Source organism: Puma concolor, chromosome A3, assembly GCF_028749965.1.
Source record: "Puma concolor isolate L17-30 chromosome A3, mPumCon1.1.hap2, whole genome shotgun sequence".
NCBI classification, from domain to species: Eukaryota; Metazoa; Chordata; class Mammalia; order Carnivora; family Felidae; genus Puma; species Puma concolor.
The window spans coordinates 133,907,289-133,923,646 of NC_141669.1; positions in this window are offsets into that span (position 1 = coordinate 133,907,289).

Genomic DNA, 16,358 nt, shown 5'->3' on the forward strand with positions numbered 1-16,358 from the left:
GAGGTTATCTTTCCTGGTAGACTTGAACCCTAAAAGGTGCCTAAAATTGAGGGGGCAAAAGTGTATATGTTGGGCGTAGTAGGGGCAGTGAGGCAATTCTCTAATAATAAGGTGAGACATAGCATGACTTATGGCTTATAACAACTCATCTGTGGACATGAACAGGAAAGAACCATTGCTGCAAATGTCAACAGGATCAAATCTTGGTGAACCTCACCACACGAGGGGCTCTTACTGTCTCCATTGGTGCTGGGTAGGGACATGGGCAGGCAGTATGGCATCTAACAGGAAACATGTTGTTATGCCTAAGATCACAGGCTTTGTTGGTACAATCCCTAGGTACAAGCATCGTGGTGATAGGCAGTTTACAGTCATAGACATCTGTCATTTGTGGGTACCTATAATCTTTGAATACTGGATGGCCTCTGACTATTGTATATTCTAGACCCTGATGCTGAAGTCTTATGCAAGTGACTTCCTGAACATTTGGACAATGTTCCCAATGGCATTCTATGGATGTCTTGACTTACTCAGTCCCCCACTGGCTGCAGGACCCACAGACTAATGTTTATTCTCCAGTCTGACAGCTGGATTGACATTCTACTTCACCCTCTTTGCTGAGTTCACCCTTCTCTGCCATTCAGTATTTTCCCTATATGAGAGTCAAAGTCAACGTGGGAGATTTATACCTTAGGGGACTGCTGTACCTGTCCCAGGTCCTTGTGAAGTGACAGTACCTTGATTGGTTTGAAGCAGCTTGGCAGGTGGCTTCTAATCAGAATCATTTAGGAAGCAGGGGAGGGGTGCTCTCTCCTTCCCAGTTAATACTGGACTTAGCTACGTGACTTTCTTTTGCCAAAAGAATATTGATGGAGTTTGAAGTGCAAGTTTGAAGCTGAGACTTTGAGAGTCCTGGCACATTTCCACCAGCCCTCTTGAGTTTCATTGTTCTTGCATTGTCAATGCATTGTTCTTGTTGTTGAATGGCACTAAGCCAGGAAATGATGTGGGTGGGACCACCTTTCCTTATTCACCTGAAACTGTGGGTGAAGACATGCTATGATTTGGGATGGAGTTGGACAGATCTCCTTTCCAGATAGTTACATGGAGAGATTAAGAAGTTGATTCATGTATTTTGGGTTTCTGATATGACTTGGTTTCTGATAGGACCTCTGACCACTTTTCCTTTGTTTTTTTATGAATTCAATTTTCTTTACCTACGGTGAAATGTAGATAATTTAAGCTTATAAAATAATCAGAGAAACAATCAAGATGGCAATAGAAAATGTGCTAGGTTCCTGATCAATTCTTGAATACTAAAGTTGATTTAAAAAAAAATACTACCGTGAAGTTGTCTTTTATCCAGTTTGGGTAGAGGTTTGAGCCATTTTGACAAATGAAAAGGACTATGCCTGCGGTGCCGACCTGGCTAAATTCTGAATCCCACGACCTGGGATTCCTATATAGAGGAGTTATATATTCATGTAGGTGATTATATCATTTAGTGATTTCCTAAGAGGATTCAAGAATTACTTTTATTATCAGTAGTTCTTCTTATTTATTCAAACTTTCAGAGCCAGACCTCCTCATATAATCCGTGACAGTTATATTTTTTCTGATAGCTCCGTTGCACACCCTCTCTCCATGAACCCAACAGGGAAGAATACTAGAAAATTGGAATAGGAAAAGCAAACATTTATGGAGTGCCTACAGCCGCCAGATGTTAGGATGAGTCATTTCATTTGAGCTACACAGTCCGAGCGCTTAGGCAGCATTATTATCCCATGTATAAAGGTGAGGAGACTGCGTTTCAGGAGCAAACTTACCATGCCACGGATGACTTGGTGGTTGAGATACGACTGGACCCAAATGTAGCTGCATCTTTAGTTCAAATATGTAGTCTCTGCTCTGTACTTCCGTGTTTTGTTTTGTTTTGTTTTAGTTTATAAATGATTTATGTTTTTATTTTCAGCATTGACTGACAGATTTAGTGACAGCCTGGGGACCTATTCTGTCCTTTAGAACAATCCAGTCACAAGATGTGAACAGCTATTCACAGATTTTCCCTTCTTCTCAACTGAACAGAGAGCATGTGTTATGCGCAGAATCTCCCAGACGTCTCTGTAAAGGGAGAACCACCCAGAATGGGGATCTTTTACAAAGATACCATTTGCCAAGTTCCACCAAATGAGGCTTGGGCACCTTAATCCTCTGCAAGTCCAGATTCTTCATTAAAAAAAAATGTTTATTTTTGAGAGAGAGAGAGAGAGAGAGAGAAAGGGAATGGGACGGGGGGAGGGGGGCAGGCAGAGAGAGGGAGACCCAGAATCCGAAGCAGGCTCCAGGCTCTGAGCTGTCAGCACAGGGGGGCTCGATCTCATGAACCATAAGATCGTGATCTGAGCTGAAACCAAGAGTCGGATGCTTAACCAACTGAGCCATCTAGGAGCCCATATTTTTTTAAAATGTTTTAATTTATTTTTGAAACAGAGAAAGACAGAGCATGAGCAGGGGAGGGGCAGAGAGAGAGGGAGACACAGAATCCAAAGCAGGCTCCAGGCTCTGAGCTGTCAGCACAGAGCCCGATGTGGGACTCGATCTCACGAACCATAAGATTGTGATCTGAGCTGAAACCAAGAGTCGGATGCTTAATCAATTGAGCCATCTAGGAGCCCATATTTTTAAAACAATTTTTTAATGTTTTTATTTATTTTTGAGACAGAGACATGAACAGGGGAGGGGCAGAGAGAGAGGGAGACACAGAATCCAAAGCAGGCTCCAGGCTCTGAGCTGTCAGCACGGAGCCCCACACGGGACTCAAACTCACAAGCCGTGAGACCATGACCTGAGCCGAAGTCGGCTGCTTAATCGACTGAGCCTCCCGGGCGCCCCTATTTTTTTTTTTTTTTAATTTTTCAATGTTTATTTATTTTTGAGAGAGAGAGAACAGGGGAGGGGCAGAGAGAGGGAGACACAGAAGCCGAAGCAGGCTCCAGGCTCTGAGCTGTCAGCACAGAGCCCGATGTGGGGCTCGAACTCACGGACTGCTCAACCGACTGAGCCACCCAGGCACCCCAGATTCTTCATTTTAAAAACATCCCCTAAGTGTTGAAACACACGACTATGAGAAAAACTGTTACAGGATCTGGTACAGAGTACAAACCCAGAAGTGGTTGTTAGGAATGAACAAGTTATCCAGACTATACTCTCTAGCAAGTAAACGGCAGTTCTGTAAACAACCGGGATTTAAATTCTAACTTGAGCTTTTTGTTACTCCCTGCTAAATTAGCAGAGATGAGGAGCCCTCTATAAGTAAAACAAGTGTAAGATAAGTATAATAAGACTAGTATGCTAAGTATAGTAGTTTAACAGCTACAGCTACCAGCTGATTCCTATCCATTTTACCCTACTTGCCTGTCTTCTCTGGGGCCTGTACTGTTCATATTTTCATACAAACATTCCTCCTTGCAGGGCTCTTTTCTCGTCCTTCCACAACAACCCTCGTCAGGCTTTCTTACTTTGTCCTATTTAATTCCACCTTCATATTTACTACTTTTTGAACTCTTTTCTTAAACGTTTTAAAATGTATTTATATATTTTGAGAGAGACAAAGATAGCATGAGTGGGGAGGGGCAGAGAGAGAGAGGGAGAGAGAGAGAGAGTCCCAAGCAGGCTCCATGCTGCCAGTGCAGAACCCACGGCGGGGATTGAATTACAAAACCGCGAGATCATGACCTGAGCTGGAACCAAGAGTCGGATGCTTATCTGACTGAGCCACCCAGGTACCCCGAGCTTTCTTTTTTTTTTTTTTAAATTTGAGAAAGAGAGAGAGAGAGAGAGAGAATGCATGAGCTTGCGATCAGGGGAAGTGCAGAAGGCAAGAGAGAGAAAATCCCAAGCAGGCTCCACACTCAGTGCAGAGCCTGACGCGGGGCTCAATCCCACGACCCTGGCATCAGAACCTGAGCTGAAATCAAGAGTCGGTCTTTCAACAGACTGAGCTACCCAGGTGCCCCTACTTTTTGACTCTCCTGACAGTTTCCTGATTTGTCTGTCTCTCCTGCTCTTGCGTGGAAGCTTCACAGGACCGGACCAGCTCTGTCGTCCTTTTATATCTGCAGAAGCTAGTCGGGGAATCCATGAACGGTCTGTGTCTGAATGGATTGACCTATTTGAATCAAGGAATTCTTTGTATTGACACTATAGCAGGACGCTCACAGGAAAGTCCAAAGTTAAACCTCTGACTAACTGCCATTTTGACTACTTTATGAGCCTCACAGCTTGTGTGAATTTATTTTAAACTTTTCCATCACTTTCCAGATATCTTCCCAAAATAGGCCTTTGTGTATACCAGATCTCCTAGTGCAGACGTTAGCATAATTTTGGAATAAGGTGTCCCCTCCCCCCCAAATGTCAACTTCTCTAGTGGTATGTGCCATCTGGGGGAGCAGCTGGAAAAAGGAAAACAGATCGGATAGGGTTCAACTCAAACTTTCTATCACTTCTCGTGTCAAAGAGCTGTCTCTTTTGTTTACAGGAATCTAAACAGCAAGTGTGTGAGGAGGGCTTTAGGGAAGACTCCCAGACATGGAGAAACAGGATATGAAATTGACAAAACAGGTGGTAGACTAATTTTGAAAAAAAAAAAAGATAAAAATGCCATATTACTAAGTAAATCCGTTGCAATCTGTTGAGCAGCTAATCCCAGGAAAGGAAAAAAATAAAAGCAGGCAACCCCCAAGCATCACAGTGTTTGCAACAGAAATTTCTGTCTAATTTATATCACTTGTGTAACCACAGGTGCAGTGAAGGTTTAATGTATTTTCGAAGTGTTCAGATGCCCTCACAGCAATTCAACAGCTGCAGTTAGAGATGTGTCTCCAGCATCAGAGAAGAAGATCCATTGTCACTGGAGACAAGCAACAGAGCTCTTTGCATTCTCTCTCTCTCTCTCTTTTTTTTTTTTCCATCCTTGGTTTCTTTTCCTTTATTTTTCTCCTTCCTTTCTTCCTTCCACCCCTCCTTTTACCTTATTGTCTTTTTATTAAGAAGACTGACTTGGGGGGGCCTGGGTGGCTCAGTCAGCTAAGCGTCCGACTCTTGATTTCAACTCAGGTCATGATCTCACGGTTCATGGGGTCGAGCCTCATGTCGGGCTGCCCACTGGCAGTGCAGAGCCTGCTTGAGATTCTCTCTCTCTCCTCTCTCTCTTCTCCTCTCTCTGCTCCTACCACCCTCATGTTCTCTCTCTCAAAATAAATAAATAAACTTAATTTTTTTTTAAAAGAAGACCGAATTATTTGTTTGGTATGCGAAGCTGCCACTGCCTGAGTGCCATCTTAACACATAGGACAAAGTCGCCAGATATCAGAGATGCCACACTGGAGACAGACAGAGGAGAGGGTATTGTCATCAGGCCAGCAGCGATTAATTCTTTTATTAGATTGAATCTAGTTTTCAACATATCTGCCATATTTCATAAGAACTGCGTTACTTAAAATGATGAGCAAGACTTTCAACAGCACTTTTGGAAGGAGGAAGAAACCAAGCATCTGTAGATTGGTTTGAAAGTGACAATGACATGTCCTCTCGTCTTTGTCCCCTCTTTTGACCTCATTAGAACTGGAATCAGCAAAATGAAGTGGAAACCCATTGGCCTGTAAAGAAAGGAGATCTGGGCTTTGTTTTGTGACCTTAGACAAGTTACTAAACTTCTTGGGCCTCAGTTTCCTGATTGTAAACTGAAGGAGATTTGGGCTCCTGGTACCCAAGAATGTTGTTCTTTATAAATTGATTTTTTTCCCCTGGTTCTTTGATAGACATGCTTAACAGGTGTAGTAATAAATAAACCTCATGTGCCAGGCCCAATTCCAAGCACTTAACATATTTCAACTTCCTTAAACCTCACAACCCACCTGGCTGGACATAGGCTAATGTTATCTTCATTTTCTGTCTAAAACAATGTGAGGCACAGAAAGGTTAAGAAACCAACCCAAGGTTGCTTCATTCTGGCATGGAGACAGAATTTAAACCAGGCCTATCTAGAACCAAATGCTTGGTTCTCTTATTGCTTTACAAGGAGCTGAGTTTCGGTTTCATTACCACTCCTAAGTTCCTCCATACAGTAGTTGTTAAGTGCTGAGGAAATTACTGTTTGTGCCTCACTTTCTTCATCTGTAAGAGATTATCATGGTACCTTCCTCAAGGCTGTTTGGAGGAATTGAATGAGACAATATTGTCATCTTAGGGCAGGTTGGCTTATGATTCAGTAAAAACTCAATGTCCAAACTTCAGTGGCTTAAGACTACAAAGACTTTTGTCACCATGCCTCATGCCCATCGTAGTTTGTAGGGTTTCTTCTCCATATGGTAACTCAGGGACTCAGTCTAATGGGGGATCTAACAGCCGAAGAATCGTCTGCCCTGTAGTAAAGGAGGAGGCAGTTGAAGAATTACATATTTTCACTGCCCAATCTGAATGTGGCCCAATCCCCAACCATTGGTCAGAAGGAGTCTTGTGGGTTGGCCTGACGCCAAGGGAGCTGGAAATAAGATACTAGGTGATCGCTGCTCTGTCTGTCACAAACACGAAGGTCTTTCATAAGATTCCAGGCTCAATTAACACTCAATAAATAGCTGCTATTGCAGTTATCAGCCTTGGTCATAATCAAAGCATTAACAGAATTTTATCACCTATAATTGGGCATTCAGAAACAGGTGCTGTAATTTGGAGTGATCAATATGGTAACTTTTTAAGAGGTGTTGAAATGTATGGAGATTAACGAGAATGACAGAAGATGATTTTTTGAACCCCAGCAGATAAAGTATTAATTTTTCCTCACTTATGGGACAACTCGAAATAATTGCTTATATAGTTTATTAACTCTTATTTAGTCACCCCCTGTTGTTTCTATCTGTTTACGCTCACCTATTCATGAACAAGAAAAAGCTGGGTGTCATCAAAGGAACGACTTGCTCGTTTCATTGGCCGATAGCATATAAATCATCTACATCCTTTTATGCCCCATCAGCTCATTTATAAGGTATTGCCCTTTATTATGACAGATTTTATGATATTTTGTGATGACCAGTCATGGAGAGAAAAAGGTTTAATGCACTGACATCTAATTTTATTATCTCTGGTACCTATTCATTTTTTAGAGGCATTTCTTGACTTTGTGCCAGTTTAAGCATGAAGCTTTAAAAACTAGATGATGACAGGGTCGGGAATTAAACCTTTAAATCAGAACGGGATTAGAAAGACAAATCACAAAGAGATTTCAGTCATTTAGCATCCGTCCAGCATGTTAATAAGTGGTACTCATGAAATAAAAAGCGAATCAGCCAGCCTGTTCTGGGGAAGTTGTATGTGTGGTAGGTGCCATATCTGGGTTAGACGATGGGTTGTTCACACTGGCCCAAGATAAGGGACGGGAGCAAACGTGTATTGAGTGCTTGCTATATCCAAAGTACCGCGCTGGATGTTTTTACTTATGTTACCTCACTTTATCTTCAGAAAATACTGTCAGGGAGTTAACGATGGTCCATGTTAAAATGTGAAAAATAAAAAAAATGGCAGAAAAATGAGGGAAATTTAAGCTTGCTTCCCACGCTGGCTTTCTCTTCCAAATACCTGCTTGCTTTTGCTTCGCATTTGCTGTTCCCTCTTTTTTTTTTTTTAATTTTTAGTGTTTATTTATATATGAGAGAGAGAGAGAGAGAGACACGATGCATGAGCAAGGGAGGGGCAGAGAGAGACAGAGACAGAATCCGAAGCAGGTTCCAGGCTCCGAGCTGTCAGCACAGAGCCCGACGCGGGGCTCAAACCCACGAACCATGAGATCATGACCTGAGCCGAAGTCAGACGCTTAACCCACTGAGCCACCCAGACACCCCCCTAACTCACTTTTTTTTTTTTTTAATCTCCAGAGCTTAGAAGAGTTTCTGGCAAAGAGTAATTTCTTAGTACGATTTCAGGTGAATACACACACACACACACACTCACACACACACACACACACACATTTTACTTATTTATTTATTTATTTATTTATTTATTTATTTATTGCTAGAGATACTGAAGCTCTGAAAAGAGAGGTCACTTGTTTAAGATCACACATCACGAAAATGGCAGAGCTGGGTCTGCAATCCAGGAAATAGCTATACTAGGTAACACGGATAGAGCAAATTACTTTTGTGCCCCTCGCTATTCCTTAGAACGGTACTTTGGATGTATTACTTCAGCTAATCCTCACTACAGCCCAATTCCTTTTTAATTCCCATTTTATAGTTGAGGACTATGAGGCGAGAAGGCTCAGTAACTTGCTCTCAGTCTCCCAGCTCCTTGCGAGCTCTCTATACAGCCTCCCAAGCTGTAGTTTTACAGTATCATCCATTATTTTATTTGGCAAAAGCTAAGAATGCTCTTTGGTCCAACATTCTCTGCCCAGATAAGGGGGAAGGGAAACTGGAATATAAGTTTTTCAATTATCTGTCCTGGCTTCATTCACCAGCCTCATGAATTGTAGCCTGCTTTGCTATGGGCACTCAGTGAATATTTGTTAATGTGTGAATAAATGACTGCAATGGCATTCGTAGAATGCAGAGAATTTATTTTAGTATCTTGGGAAGCTGGTCGATGGGTATGTTAATTGCTTACATGGTATCATTTAACCTTGCAAAGATTTCGGGCAGCCAGGCAGTTATTATCCCTCCTGTTTAGGGGGGAAACTGACAGTCCACAAAAAGCCATGTGTTATCATACTTGTTTGCATTTCAGTCAGTTGTGCGGGTTGAATTTATACCTGCGTGAGGAAGGTCAGAAAGGAGTGACACTGAACCAAGTATCCACCCGAGTTACAGTACAGACACTTAAGTTAGCACCTGTGGGGATTAGTGGGTGTCACTTTCCCTCTGAGCTTTCATTTACTCTAAAAGGGAAGTACCAATAGTACCTGCCTAAAGACCATTCCTTCTGTCAAGTTCTTAGCACAAATAGTGAGAAAACATCCCAGTCTTGAGGGAAGAAAACTCTTCTAGAGTGTTCTAGACAAAGAGCCAACTTTATCTTTTACATCCCATGCTACCAAACCTGGTACTCTTTCTCATATAAATACAGTGATTTGGGGATGCCTTACTTAGGCACATTGTTGTTCCCACTGCTAGTGGGAGAAGGGGTCCCCAGACACCATCTGGGTGCACCATTGGGAGGAAAGGTCAAGCTCGAGGAAGGCCAAATATAGATTCTAGCTCTAATTATAGTTCTTCCACGTATTAGCTGTGTGACCTTTGCAAAAGTCACTTAATTCTTCTATGTCTCAATAGTCTTCAAATCTTTAAAATGGGGCTAGTGCCTACATTATTATATGGTTGTTGTGACAATGACAGGAGGCAATATAGACAAAACGTATAGCGTAGGTCCTGGCTCAACATAATTGGTAAAAAACGTTAACCAATAATACGAATGCCTTGAAATAAAAATTCATCGGTGCAAGTACCAGTTGTTCCTTAGTTGTCAACCTTCCCCCAGATTCGCTTGCTTTCTTACTCACCTGTTCCCTGTTTCCCAACGTGCCAGTGCAAGTCAAGACCAAGGCCTCATCCTAACAATTGCATTCTGGGCATATTGGTTATATAATCACATTGACCTGACACATTGGCCATCTTTAATCCTTTTAAAAGTGGTTCTGACTTGCCCATATTCTTGTTTAACTATCTTAAGCAAATTAATTAGCTTTATGGGGCCCCTGATGCCATTAATTCATGGTCTATAAAACCTCAGACCTAATTGAACTTTTTAATATTGTACCTTTACTACCTGATATAAGTATCTTTTAAATTATGAGAATTGCTATAGTTCATACCTTATTAAATAACTACATAGAGATGGAAGTATGAAACCTTTCCAGGATTGCAGAGTAGTCAAAACTCAGATTTTAAAACAAAGATCATTTTATTTCTCTTTTATGGTAACATAAAAATATCAAGAAGTTTGACTGTGTAGCAAGAATAATAGAGAGGTCTCATGTTTCCAGCTTGCAAAGAATGTGTGGTCATGGGGCAGCATCTGGTATCTGCCAGTGAATCGGTAAATATTCATTAGCTGAAATACATAAACAAATAAATCAGATCTCCAAAACCACAAAATCACCAATAATACTTCATGTCTACTAGGATGGCTGTCATCAAAAAGAGAGAGAATCACCAGTGTTGGTGAAGGTGTTGAGAAGTCAGAACCTTAATCCCCAGCTGGTGGGAAATGATGGAAAACAATTGGAAAACAATCTGCCAGTGCTCAACAATTCCATTCTTCTACACCCAAGAGAAGTAAGAGTGTGTGTTAGCATGAAAACATCTAGACGAAAATTCATAGCAGCATTACTCGTAACAGCCTAGAGGAGAAACTACCCAAGTCTCCATCAGCTGATGAGCCGATGAATAAAATGTGGTGCCTTCATATAATTGAGCATCATTTGGCAATAAAAAGGAATGAATTACTTGATACATGCTAAACAGATCAACCTTGAAAATATTGAGGGAAGTCGCAAAAGACTACATATTGAATGATTCCCTGTTTATGAAAGGTCTAAAGTAAGCAAACTTTGAGAGACAGAAAGAAGATCAGTAGATGCGTAGGGTTGTGGGGGAAGAAAGAGCAGCGATAGACTGCTGATCGGCATGGACTTAGTTTCTGAAATGACAAAAAGGTTCCCAAATTAGATCGCAGTGGTGGACCCACAAGTCTGTAAATATAAAACCCGTTTCATTGTATACATTATTTGGGTGAAATATATAGTAGTGAACCATAACATATGAGGAAGCTCAAGAAAATTGCCTAAATTTTTTTTTAAACCTAATTACAAAAAAGAAAATCTTGAAAAGAAAATCCTTGGAAATCAATGTAAGAGGCCATGGATGTAATAATTTGAGTGTCAATATGAATAAGAAGTATGGTAAATTGAAATATATTCTATATGTTAGGACCCCATGAAGTCTTAATGATACTTTATAATTCATTGATTTGCCGTAGAGAACATTATAGAGCTCACTTATTATTCTAAAAATAGGTACATAAAGGGAAACATTAGGCATCTAACCTGCCTTTTCTGTTGAAACCATATCCCAGAGTATCCCAATTGACTGATAAATAAATGCTTCTTTCTGTAGACACATCCATCAAGTACAGGAAGAAGTAACTGGAATTATAATATGAAATTATACATGTCCTTAACAAAATAATGGGTATAGGCAATGGTCATCAGCGGTCACATCAATGACATGATGGAGATGCAAACTGCAGAATCCTGAATGTGGGGATTCTACTGGGTAAACAATCCAGCTTCAGCAAGAAACTAATTGCCAGGGGGAGTAAAAAGAGGAGAAATCCTTGATTCAAGAGAATTAAGGGACATATCAAGATGTACCATGTGGGCCTTGTTTGGTTTTGATTATGAAATAGATAGATAGATAGATAGATAGATAGATAGATAGATACAGAGAGAGAGAAAGCCACCAGAAAAACTTCAACAATGATGGGATATTTTATGGTATTAATTTTTGATGTGATAACGGCATTATGGCTATGTCTTTAATAAGAGTCCTTGTCTTTCAGAGATGCATACTGAGGTATTTATGGATAAAATTATGTTCGGGATTTGCTTTAAAATAAGCTAGTAGCAAGATGAATTTGGTGGGAGTACAAATAATACAAGAATGAGCATGATTTCATAATTGTTGTAGGTGGTGATAGGTACATAGGGGTTCATTATATCATTCTCTCTATTCTGAATACATTTGAAATTTTTCATGCTATAAGTCACAAATACATGCACTTAAAATATTTATGCAAGTGCTCCTACAAGCAAAAGATGTACATTAGACACATTAGGAAAATTGGCTATTGGAACAGGTGACGAAGGAGCAATGCATATGAATATAGGGAGGGGACAAAACCAGGAAGGGATTTGAAAGGACCAATGATAATTGTGTGGCATGGGATGAGGAATATAGTCAATCTAAACCACTTTACCTGAGGTCCAAAATGGGAAATGGAACAAAATATTCCAAGTTGTCTCTATATTAATGTTGGTCTTACTTGCATGTAAATACATCTTCTTCACTTGGGAAGAAAATTGAATTACTCATTCCTGGGTCACCATGTATGTATGCATCTATGCCCAGGAAAACAAAAGTAACAAAAAAACAAACACAGAACACATGCTCTAAGCAAAAGATCGGACCGCTGCCATGTTAAGTAAACCCTGTCAAAACAATCACAGTTACATTAATCAATAGAATTTAGGCTAATAAATTGTTTTGTAGATTATCAGAAAGATTCACTTAAGCTGTAAAGGTTTTTCTGATAGTAATAAGAACCATTAAGCATGAGCTACATCTTCTTAAGATAATTCATTTGTGGAAGCCACATTAAACACGAAGATAGAGTCCTGCCAATCGTCTGTGATAATTCCAATTTTGCATGTGGAGAGGTCACTAAATGTTACCTCCTGGAGCTCATCTTACCATTTTGAATGTATTTTGTACTCACGCAAACTATCTCAGCCGAGATGGTAATGGGAATTCATTTAAAGCCTACTGTTTGGTCAAGAGCCGAGTGAATTAGTGAGCTCTCAAAGATGTTCCACAGACCACTTCTCTGAAATCATCATAATTTATGTTTTCGTTCCATTAGCATTCCATATACCCCGGTAACATCAGAGATTGTAAACTTAGTTCTGCATAAAAGAATATTGTCTATGACTACTTTATCTGTGGTTTCCTAGCTTAACTTTCAAAATAAAACTTACTGAGTATCATTTTAAGAAAAATTCAAAAAGATGTCAGTTTGGTTTTCGGTTGGATAGTGAGGGCAGTGCTGGCGAATTCCTTTTCTTTTTTTGTTTGTAATAACATTGTAAAAGCGATGAAGGTCAGAAAAGGTGCGTTGCCAACTAGTTATGAAAAGGTAATTGTAACAAGGTCAATCAAGATGCAAGAATGATTTTATTGGCTCATGTAAACAAAAATTAAGAAATGAGTCTGGTTTCAGCACAGCTGGATTTTGCTACCCAGATAATGTCCTCAAGAATCCATGTCAGATTCTTTCTGATCTGCTTTTCTGAGTCTTTGCTTCAGTATCTCATGGACACTTTTCCTTCATGGTGGGAAAGATGGCCCCTGTGTGCCCAGGCCTGCAGTGTCCTTTCTGCTCAAAACCCCAGCAGAATCCCATTCCTCCCCAACCCCATCTGTTTGTGAACTTAGTTTTCCAGATCTAATTCAGTGATTTGCTGAGGGTTGGTTTTGATATATATTGTAACTATTATATAGTGACAAGAAAAAAAAGAAACCATTCAAGGATAAGTGTTTCTAGTATTTTTACCCCCTCCCCTCCTAGGAATCCTTTTTTTGACATAGATTTGACACCTTGTGAGGCTGACAAAGACAAAGCCAAGGCAGACAGGCAGCATCGGTGAAGAGAGGAGGAAGGTGGGTCTCTTTCTAGGAGAAAAATCATAAGACTGCTTTCTGGAAAAGGGAGTGCATTCTGAACCTATAATTTGACTTACATTGTATCCTTTTCATAAAAGCACTGCTCCCATTCATGAGGAATGTGCCCACAGAATGGGGCACAGTGATGGAGGCCCCGCCTCCATACCGTCACATGAGGGGGGCAAGGGTTTGGACATAGGAATTTTGGGAGGGACACATACATTCAGTCCATAATGCTTTACTTTTCCAATTCATTAATTTTTCTGCATGTAAACAGTCCAGTGTGTGGTTAGAGCAGTGATAAGCAAAATAAAACTGGTGAACCAAGTTGTCCTGCTGCTAAGTTTTGAAGACCTGGGAGCTTTTCAAATGAATGGTCTTACAATTTGTAAAAGGTTGAAAAAAACCTGTTTTTTCTTTTTATTTGTATTTCTCTAATAATGAGCGATGTTGAGCATCTTTTCATGTGTCTGTTGGCCGTCTGTATGCCTTCTTTGGAAAAATGTCTGTTAATGTCTTCTGCCCATTTCTTAACTGGATTGTTTAATTTTTCGGGTGTTGAATTTGATAAATTCTTTATAGATTTTGGGCACTAACCCTTTATCAGATATGTCATTTGCAAATATCATTATCAACAATAATCAAACCATGGAAAGAACCCAAAAGTCCATCCACTGATGCATGGATAAAGAATATTACCAGACCGTCAAAAAGGATGAAGTCTTACCATTTGCCATGACGTGGATGGAGGTAGAGTGTATTATGCTAAGGAAAGTAAGTCAGTCAGAGAGAGACATATACCATATGATTTCACTCATATGTGGAATTTAAGAAACAAAACAGATGAACATGGGGGAAGGGGAAAAAAAGAGAGAGAGGGAAGCAAACTATAAGAGACTCTTAAGGATAAATGACAAACTGAGGGTTGATGGAGGGAGATGGGCAGGGAATGGGCTAAATGGGTGATGGGTATTAAGGAGGGCTCTTGCTGAGATGAGCACTGAGTGTTTTTCTTAAGTGACGGATAAATTCTACACCGGAAACCAATTTTGCCATATATGGTAACTAACTAGAATTTCAATAAAAACTTGAAATTAAAAAAAAATTTTTTTGAGACATGAAAATTATATGCAACTCAAGTCCATAAATAAAGTTTGATCAGAACACAGCAACACTCACTTATTTACATATCGCCTGTGGCCCCTCCATGCCTCCAGAGTGTGTACTAGTGATGAAGACTGGTCCTCAAAGTCCCACACGTTTATTACTTGGTTATTTACAGAAAATTTGCTTTCCCCTGACTTATATCCAGACCCAAAGGAGCTATGGTCAAAGAGAAAAACACAGCTCAGGGAGGTCATCTGAGGGCCTGGAGATCAGAGGGAAAACATAATTAGAAAACTCTGATGTAAAAGGCAAGTGATTTTAGGGTTTCTCTGTGTGTGTGTGTGTGTGTGTGTGTGTGTGTGTTTCTGTTTGAAAACTGTGAAGATCTTTGGTGCATAGACTATTCAGTCAGCAGCACCTGCCAACACTTGCAGGAAGTCAGGACTGAAGATCTGAGGCTGCCTTGAAAGGTATTCTTGAACAGTTCCCAAATAACTGACCTTCAAGTGTCCTTGTGGTAATTCCCACAGGCTAGTGTTGTTTTGTGCTTGGGCAGTAAACTCATGAAAAGAGTAACTAAGTACGTTGGCAGCAATCATCTGCTTTGCTCCAGGCAGTTTGGAATTGCAGGGGAAGAATTCTAAGGTTGGTGATAAATGTATCACCTATAATCAATCAATCAATCAATCAATCCCTCACTATGTATAATACATATTACATTATAGATATATACATATTTATACATAATAGATATCTAGGTATCTAGGCAAGGGCAGTGGAATAAACAAAAAGGAGGAACAGCTCAAAGAACTAACAGCGTGGCTAGAGCTGAGTGTGGAAATGTATAAATGGGAGGAATGAGAGATGTACCTAGAAAAGTGGAAAGTAAACAAATGTAAAAATATTCAAATACCAAAATGAGCAGTTGACACTGAGCAAGCAAGGGGAGACATTGATGACTTTTATGCATAGGACCTGATGCTAATTAGTATCATGGGTTTTTTTTTTTTTTTAAGTTTATTTTGAGAGAGAGAGAGAGAGCACAAGCATGGGGAGGGGCAGAGAGAGAGACAGAGAGAGAATCCCAAGCAAGCTCCGTGTTGTCAGCGCAGAGCCTGACATGGGGCTTGATCCCATGAATTGTGAGATCATGACTTGAGCTGAAACCAAGCGTTGGACACTTAACCAAGTGAGCCACCCAGGCAGCTTCAGCATCGTGTTTTAATAAGCATATTCAGTGACTATGGTTTTGAGGCATTTGACTCACCTTTTGTTAGGAAACTAAAATCAGTCCCTTTATCCAAGATGAGTTCAGGAACTAAGATCAGGTGAGTTTAGAAACCGTGAGTTTTTACAGTCTGTTGACCATGTCTCTCCTGAAACCTAATATTATGGGTGAGTGGTGGTGCAGTATTCATGAGATAATGCCTTTGAAGGTATTTGGAACGATAGGGAACAGTATAAATATAAGGGATTATTACTATCATCATCATAATCATTATTATTATTATTGTGTTGCAACCTTCTGTGGAGGAGCTGGCAGGCAGTGTGTGTCCTCCTGTGTGAGCTTTGAACTCTTTTCGAGTTACGATTTGTATAGATTTGGCAACTCAGAACTTCCAGCCTGGAACTTATTAACCTTACTAATGTAATTGACCTAAAACTACGTTCACAGTTAAAGCAATGATGTTCCTTGGGAAAAAAACCATTGGCATTCTGACATGAGGGATGGGCATCATTAAGTTCACCTGGGGAATCCAG